Genomic DNA, 9,259 nt, shown 5'->3' with positions numbered 1-9,259 from the left:
GATACAAAAAAAGGTCAACGGCTTACTTATTTAAAGATGTAATTTTTAAATTCTTTCATTATATAATCTGTGATCCCTGAAGTTGGCGCCACCTTGTGTCACACTCAAGTGTGACAGACGATCTAACTATCTGATTATTTCATTATTCAAATCTGTCTTTTTCTACTCCAGGAAGAGTGGAGTCTGGGATCCACCTTGTTGGTGTTAAATTATATCTTGTGAATTCTTTCTTTCTTTCTTTCTTCCTTCCTTCCTTCCTTTCTTAATTCCTTCCTTTATTTAAATCTATGTTGATATCATTTTGTTATCTCTCTAGGGGTGAATTATGAGAAAGCATCTCTTTATTCATTCATATTTTGTTCAAATCTATGATTAAGAACTCAATGTCTCTTCAGTATTGAGCAGTCATTTAGGCTTCACGCATAAAACACCATCCACTTGTTTAATGTTTATTCATTTAATTATGAAATTCTATCATTATGTATTCAGTGATCACTGGAGTTTTGAGCCTCCTTAGGGGAGACCGTTGTACCAAACAGTCACGTCATCTAATACTACACTTAATTCTTTAACTGTTAAACTAGGAAATTAATTAATAATTCATCATTTAATTTACATATTTAAAATACAGGTAATGTTATGGACCATTAGTCCCTTTTGGAGTCAGATTTTGGTAGTTGATGAGGTAATGTCATCTCATTACTTCACCATTTAGCTATGTAAATAGATGGTTACATCAGCGATAGTTTTAGGACTTTGGTGACATCTCATTAATGTTAATATAAAAGGCCCACTAATTATCAATATAATTTTTCAAATTGCTCATTATTCCAGGAAGAGATCAGTGTGACTACTCCATGAGAGATTTAAGTATGCACCACCATGATATTATTCAATCATTTTTCATTATATATTCATTATTTAAATTGATGAAGGTGTTGTTTTTCTTGACTGGAGTCGGACCATTCCTCCATGGGAGTTAATCACGTGGCATTATTTAATTATCTAAGTACTACTTCCTTGGCAATCACTGGAGTTGGGTTCCATCTTATGAAAGTTAAGTATGGACGACTATCCAATTATTAACTCATTTGATTGCGTAAGTAATGATGGTGTCATCCGTCATTTGGCTTCTGTGTGACTGACAAAGCAGGAGATCGGTACCAGAAGCAGTGCCCAGAGAATGAGGGGCACTGACTTATACGGGGATTACTGATTACATAACAGTAGATTTTTAATAATTGAATGATTACACGATTTTAAAAAAACTGTACTGTTTTGCATCATCGGTTTCTGAGAGGTCTCAAGAGAACTGACCCATGAAGGACACAGTGACCACCGATTTTAAAAATGGAATAACTGTATAATCTCCTGATCAGGGAATCTCATCTAATGAACACTGTCGGTCTGATAACATGACACACCACCAACAATAAATCACTCTAAATAACCATTTTAGAAAGCGGGGTACAGGACTTAATAGAATACAGTCAATTGTGGAATCCAAAATGACTGAAAGAAACATAAGACACTGCTCAAAATCCTTAATCATCAGCCTAATGCAAATCTAAACAATGCCTAGAAACCAAGGGATCAAGTACCTCTAAAGGTAAGAGAATGAAGAGGAGTTTATTTTATTTTCAATAAAGAGAAAAGGATTATGGTAGAGGCGATTAATTCTGTTGTTTCCATTCTAGAAATTAGAAAATTGAAGCATAGAAAACAGGTTTAAAATACTCATCATTGTACTTGAATTGCACAATGATTCTTTCGTTTTCGTGCTTATGTCACTATAGGCATGTTGTAGCTTGAAAGACTGGTAAATATGTAGAAGTCAAAAGACAGAGCCCTGCTTTGTTTTTGTGAGAAACTCAGTGAGGATGTAAGGTTAGTTCATGGGTGGGTATACTCCTTTTAGCATGCGGGAGAGGCACTAGACTGTGACAGAATGTTGGTTCATAAATGTTGCCTGGCAACCCTCCTTGCATTCTGTATCCTGGTAACATGGGCCAAGGACCAGAGAGCAGCTTCGAGAAAGTGTTATTATGGGACATTACAGTCTCCCAAGATAACTATCTCCTAAATCTTTTCATGACAGCATGTGATTCGCTTAAACAAATCATAGCCACACCTCTGGAAGTGTGCCTACAGCTTTTACTGGTTACCAAATTCAAGATTACCTAATCATCAGAGAACATAGTCTGTGGAGAAACAATACAAAGTCTTCAGTTTATGAATACTCTCTCTCCTAAGAAGTGAAAGTATGGAACAAAAGATAATAAGACTCGCAATTATTCGTCAAAAGGTGAGTTTGCCATTGTTGATTTCCTTCAGGAAGGTGATAATCCATTTGTTAGAGTAGACTTAGGGATTGTTGTATTTCAGTCCATCTCTTTTGAGGCAGCCGTTCTACATTAAATATGTGATATCTTCTAAAAACGCTGCATTCACAATGACAGTTCAGCAAGTCTGCCCAGGTATTGATGATACAAAAAAGGTCAACTGCTTACATATTTAAAGATGTAATTATTAAATTCTTTCATTATTTAATCTGTGATCCCTGAAGTTTGGCGCCATCTTGTGTGATTCAAGTGAAAGGGATGATCTAACTATCTGATTATTTCATTATTCAAATCTGTCTTTTTCTACTCCAGTATGAGTAGAGTCTGCATCCACCATGCTGGTGTTAAACTGTGTCTTGTGATTTCATTATTTATTTATTCATTGATATCAATGTTGATATCATTTTGTTATCTCTCTAGGGATGAATTATGAGAAATTATCTCTTTATTCATTCATTTTATTCCTCAAATCTGTGAGAAAGAATGCAATGACGCCATTGCTGCAGACTTGGAATGAGTAGGCGCTGCCTTGACCGCCTGGTCCGGCCCTGCAGTGCATGGAGGCAGTAATCGTCCCTGGCAGTGGCCTTGGGAACAGAGGCTTCATAAAGTGAAGCCGCCATCTAGGTAGGACACTGAAGGGCACCGCGCACCAGTGAGGACACAGTGACCACTGTAGGCGTAGCAAAGGATGCTGGGAATCATAGTCCCCTTCCACCCTGAGATGGGCGGGGCTCCGAGACTGCTGGGAAAATTCCACAGTGTGGGAAGCTGAGGGGAAGTCGCCAGACAGTGATGTCACAGGGAACAAGGTCCAGCATGCAGCCTCCTTGGAAACGTAGTCCAGGAGGGCAGCAGTGAAGACAGAGACGCCATTTCTGTCATTCTTTTTGTGAAGGGGCGTGGCTTCCTTTCCTCACGTGACCCCATCCTTCCCCCAGAAACTCTGCCCACACGTCCCATAGGCTCTGCCCCACCCCGGATGGCCCCGCCCTTCCACCTGTCTTTCAGGGCCTGTGGATTCCTGGGCATTTACCACCTGGGCGTGGCTGCCGGGCTGTAGGCACATGGGGCGGGGCTGCTGGGTGATGTCAGGGGCTATGCAGGGGCGTCGGGCGGGGCCCTGGTGGCAGCAGTGCTGCTGACTTCCCCTGAGCAGCTGGAGGTGAGTGTGGGCAGGGCACATGTGACATGTGACATGTTGCATGTCAGGGGTCACGTGTGTGCTTCCCACCCTTCCCACAGGCCTGCACAGGCTTTTGCACACATCCTGGCCGAGGATACCAGGCAGCAACCACTGGGCGTGGCCACACCCAGCTTCTACCTCATGGAGCAGCTGAGGTGCATGGGGGGGTTAAGGGGATGTTGTGGGGCACACATCACATGGTACATGTAACATGTCATAGGTCACGCATGTGGATCCCATTTCAGGGGTCACAGGTCACATGTGTCCCCCCTCACCTGCACCATCAGGGACGGCCTAGACCGGATCCTCCCAGCCCATGCTCATGTCCTGGTGCAGGGCCAGCTCTATGTGTCCTTGACTGTGGTGAACAAATTCCAGAACCGACTTGTGTTCCAGTTCCCGACCCGTGAGGACGTCGTACAGGTGAGGGGGCAGGGCCGCAAGTGTAAGAATGTGTCATGTTCTGTGTTTCCTACATGTATATTTCATCTGTGTTTGCACATGTGTGTCGCATGTTTGCACATACGTGTATTGTTTATGCTCATGTGTGTCCCACGTTTCCCCTCATGCGTGTCCTATGTTTCCCCTCATGTGCAGGTCCTTCTCGCCAGCTGCTTTGTCCCCATTTACTCAGGGCTGAAGCCCGTGGAGTTCCAGGGTCAGGTGGGCAGGGCGGTGTGGGTGGGTGTGGTCACACGTTTCTCTGACAGGTGACCCCGAACACGCGTGTATATTGTGGCCATTCCTCTCATGTCCCCCGGCCCCCCCATCTCCCCAGGCCTGGGCAGATCACGCAGCCTCCCCCTGCCCCCTGGAGGTTGCACCCTCACCGTATCCCCATTCTGTGGATGCCATGACATCTCACCCCACGACCCTGGCCAAGGTCTTGGCTCGAGCGTGCACGTGACTGGACAGGACGTGCAGGTGAGCCATGTGGGGCTTCCGTGGCCACTCCTGTCACAGCATGCTTGCACCAAACTCACTTCCAGCCCAGCCCACACACACTCCTGGCTCCACCCACACTCATTTGCGGCCCCGCCTAGATCTCCACTGCCAATGTTGCCCGCCTGGCCCGAGCGCTCTTCCCGCTGTCCTGTGCAAGCCTGGAATCCCTGTACCATGATGGTTTCTGCGACACCATGAGCTTCCTGCGCCGCAAGGGCTGCTTCTGGTGAACAGGTGTGTGTGCACACATGTATGTAGCTGAATAAATGAAGTCCCTGTGATTTACATGCTTGTCGTTTGTTTTACACGCATGTCGTGCCTGTGGCTTCTGTGATCCTAATGCGCCACCTCCACAACACTTACGTATGTCGCGTGTACACATGATATCCCGGCTGGTGCCGCCTCCATTACATGCAGTTCACATATGGAGTCATGGTGTTTCCATGTGAGCCAGTGTAGTGCGCATTGGAACCTGTGTACATGGCATGTGAGCGCGTATAGTTGACATGTGAGCCTCTCGATATGTGAGTTTGTGCAGTTGACTTATGAGGTCATGTTTTTGCCTTGTAGGTCCATGTAGTTAACATGTGAGCCCGTATAGTTAGCATGTGAGCCTGTGTATTTGACATGTGATCCCTTGTAGTTAATATGTGAGCCCATGTGCACAACATGGTATTCATGTACTTACCATACATGGTCATGTACTTACATTATGGCTTCATGTACTTACTGTGAGATCCCATGTAGCTAGCATGTGTAACTAGGTAGTTTGCATTGGTGTCACATACTTAGCATGTAAGTAGCACGCGAAGTCATGTGGGCAACATCTGAGCCACTGCAGCAAACGTAGGAGCCCTCAGAGTTTACATACGAGTTCATGTAATTAACACAAGGACATGCAGTAAACACATGAATTCACATGGATAACATGTTTTATTTGCTTTACCAGGGTGTGGTTGGGGTTGGAGGGGAAATAAATACGTGGTCGATACATTGGCGGTTGGGTTATATATGTGGGTTACATATTTGCACTTCCTCCACCTATGTTACATGTATGATATGCATGTTTATTTTTAGTTGTTTGTTGTTATTTTCTGTTCTTTGACTTGGGCCAGGTCATGTGTGTGAGGGGGGGCACAGGAATGGGCAGGGCGTGCAGGGATAAAACATGAAGGAGGAAAAAATAAAACTAAAAAGAAGGGAAAGAACCCGCGAAACAATAACGGTGGAGACGAACAACAACAATAATAATAGTGGGGAAAGAATGGGCTTAAATACTGACTCACAGCACAGTAGAAAAATTATAGGAAGTTTAGGCTTAGCTCCTCCCTACCAGGTGTGTGTTGTCACCAGGTGTGTGTCATCAAAACAGGAAGACGACCAACAAAAGCCTTGGGGCAAGGAGTTCCCGCCAACAGCTTCAGGCAAGCTCAAGGCACTTCAGTGGTCTATGCAGGGCCCTACAGGTCCCCCTTTCTCGTAATATAAACTAACACCTGCCTTAGGTGACAGAGAACATCAGCATAATTCCTTACCCATCATTGGAGAGGTCACCCAGGCCTGTAACCTTCCTATCTTAGGTTAGATATTTGACCCGTCTGTGTTACCCTTCACTGGTGAATAGTTTGTTCAGCCACACGTGGGCAGAGGCATTTTCTCTTGAGTCAAAGACAGTATCTGTCTTGTTAGAAAGTTGGCCTGGGCCTCTTTAGTGCTGTGGCAAAATAGCACCAAGTGCAAGGCCTAAAAACCCAAATGATCTGCCCACAAGTTGAAGTCCTTGTAAAAAGCTTTCTGCATTGGCAAGTGGCACTCAGGTTTCATAGATGTTAATGACCTGCATGGCTAAAGCATGTGTATAACTTAAAAACTGATCACTCCAGGATTTCTGGAGAAAAATGATGAATTAACACAGATATGTGTGAAAGACAGAACAAGAAGCCATATGAGCTTCTCACAAATATTCAAGTGTTCCCTTTGGAAGTTAGTTTGTAAATTTAGTTTAAAAATGTCAGTTTGTACTAGATAATAAAGTGTGATTTGGGTGGCTAAGACTTAAGCCAAATCACCTGATAGTTGATCTACTGTGCTTGCAGGATTTACAGATTGGGAGAGGGCTATGGTAGAATCTGTTGCTTCAGTGGTAAAGGCAGCATTGGCAGCCATGATCCCGGAATCTCCTATCCTCTGTGCTGCACACCTGGGTACGTCCCTGCAACAGCTGTTACATTTGGCAGACCTGCTGAGAACAATTGAAACTTCCTCCAAAATTATTAGCATTGTTTACAATAATAAGAATGGAACCAGAATACAGTACCTGAGATGAAATTGAAATTCTTGTCCTTTGTATAAAAGTATAAATTTATAGCCACTTAATCCAAACTATAATTAATGGTCTGGAAAAAAAGGCCACATATGGCTACTCAGAACCATGGCTACTCAGACCCACTGGCATCAGGATAGATAGATTCTTGAAGACCCATCAGACCTTTTTTCTGGCTGTTAAATCACCATCCCTCTGCACATGTTGAATCAGCCACTCAGGCACCCAAACAGGTGCATCTTGTGGAAACACACAAACTGACCTTTGAGACCATACTAGAACTGGGTCAGGGCCTCCCCCATTTTGCAGTAGTGACACTCTTCCACATAACTGAGCCATAGTCAGATGACCCAGGGCCCCAATGCCTGTTGGTCACAGATCGAGCAGCACCATCAATAGTTAAAAAATTTAAAATAAAAAGGACAAGAGAAAGGTGATTATGAGGAGATCCTGTAAACTCCCCCTGTTTTGTTTTATGAAGATAGGCTTTAATTGTGAGATGTGCATGTTCCACCATGGCCTGACCCTGAGGATTATAAGGGATATCCATTTTACGTGAGATAATTTTTTTTTATTTTTGCAAAAAGCGTTAAAACCTTGACTAGTATAAGCAGGGCCATAATCAGGTTTTAATTGTCTGGGCATTCCCATATAAGCATAGGCTTGTAAACAATGGCTCTTAAAATCCTTAAGCCTTTCTCCAGTATGAATACAGGCAAATATGAAATGAGAATGGGTATCCACAGATACATGAACAAATTGTAGTCGACCAAAGGAAGGAACATGAGTAACATCCATCTGATAGATATCATTAGGTGTGACACCACAGGGGTTAACTCCAAGGTGTGGAACAGGTAAGAACTCTGCACATAGGGGCCAATTCTTAACTATATCAATAGCTTGGTCTCTAGTAATTTTAAAATGGAATTTAAGTGACCCTGTATTAAGCTGGAAGGTTGTATGAGCTTTGCAGGCTGCTTCATAACCAGATTCTCTGATCATTATGATTGTACTACCTCTTTTAGTTTTAAAATCAACAATGGCATTTTCTTCACTTAAAGGGCTAGGCAAATCAGAATGCGCTTGGAGATATCCTACAAAAATTGGATGAGAGAGCCTCCATAGTAGGCTTTGTATGGCTAGTAAATGTTCTTGTACATGAGACACTGGAGCTATATAAGCAGCAGTTTCTAAGGGAGCCAATATATGATAGACATATTTACTATCCGTGTACAAGTTAAATGGCTCATCAGAAAAATCTTGAAGGGCTAATTGTACTGCAGCTAGTTCCTCGAATTGTGCAGACTTCACTTTAAGTATAGAGCGTTTGATAATGGGAAAAGAAACAACTACTGCACAACCATTTGAAGAGTCATTTGTAAATACATTACAGACCCCCTTCAGAGGATTTTGGGAAATAACCTTGGGGAAACACACAGGGTGGTTTTTAAAACAATGAGCTAACTTACTGGAAGGAAAATGACTATCAAAGCAGCAGGGTGTAGAAAACAAGTAATGTGCCCACTCTTCATTAAACTGTTGAAACTATTGTATCTGTTGTTGAGTATAGGGAGTAACAATTACATCTGGCATTTTGCCAAAAACTTGAATACTCATTTTGTATGCCTTTTGAATAATAGAAAGCATTGCCTAAGGATAAGATCTAACTGTCTTTCTTGGGGATGCATGTTCATGCACCCATAATATAGGACCAGTTTGCCAAAATACCGCAATAGGGGAATACCTGAAACAAAGACTAATAACATCAAGTTCTGAGAATAGTCAATATAATTTAAATGTGCAGGTTGGAGACATTTTTGCATAAGCTGTATACATTCTCCCACATCAGGCGTTAAGGTGAAGAAGTGAGATCAGAATCTCCTTGTAAAATATCAAATAATGGTCTAAGCTGCCCAGTGGGTAGGGCCAAACTAGATCGAACCCAATTTATGTCTCCCAATAATTTTTGAAAATCATTAAGGGTGGTCAGATTATCCAGCCTTAAAGTAATCTTTTGAGGATGGATACCAGAAAATAACAAATGATGACCCAGGTATTGATAGGGAAATTCTTGTTGCCCCTTTTCTGGGTTTAATCTTAAACCCGCTAATTGAAGATTATGTTGCAATTCTCCAAAAGCCTCATTCAATTCCTTAGAATCCAGGCCGGCTAAAAGAATATCATATGTATAATATATAGGGATTGAAATTTCTCTCTAATGGGGGCAATGGCCAATGATACATTAATTTGCCAAATAGTGGGACTATTGGCCATTCCTTGAGGCAAGACCACCCATTGATATCTTTTATAGGGCTCTTTAAAGTTAATAGAAGGAATGCTAAATGCAAATCGCTCACTATCCTGAGGTTGCAAAGGAATGCTAAAAAAAGCAATATTTTAGGTGGATAACTAATAAATGATAGCCTTGAGGAATACCCACAGGGGAAGGAAAGCCAGGTTGTG

General features: G+C 42.7%; 1 pseudogene; it reads left to right on the top strand.

Annotated features, from left to right (window-relative positions):
• Positions 1-3,324: 3,324 nt before the first annotated feature.
• LOC127230040 (patatin-like phospholipase domain-containing protein 4) lies at positions 3,325-4,703 on the top strand (annotated as a pseudogene).
• Positions 4,704-9,259: the final 4,556 nt, after the last annotated feature.

Source organism: Phodopus roborovskii, unplaced genomic scaffold (genome assembly GCF_943737965.1).
Source record: "Phodopus roborovskii unplaced genomic scaffold, PHOROB, whole genome shotgun sequence".
Classification (NCBI taxonomy): Eukaryota; Metazoa; Chordata; class Mammalia; order Rodentia; family Cricetidae; genus Phodopus; species Phodopus roborovskii.
Note: the sequence above shows the minus strand (reverse complement) of the source record. Positions and strands in the feature narration are given on the sequence as shown.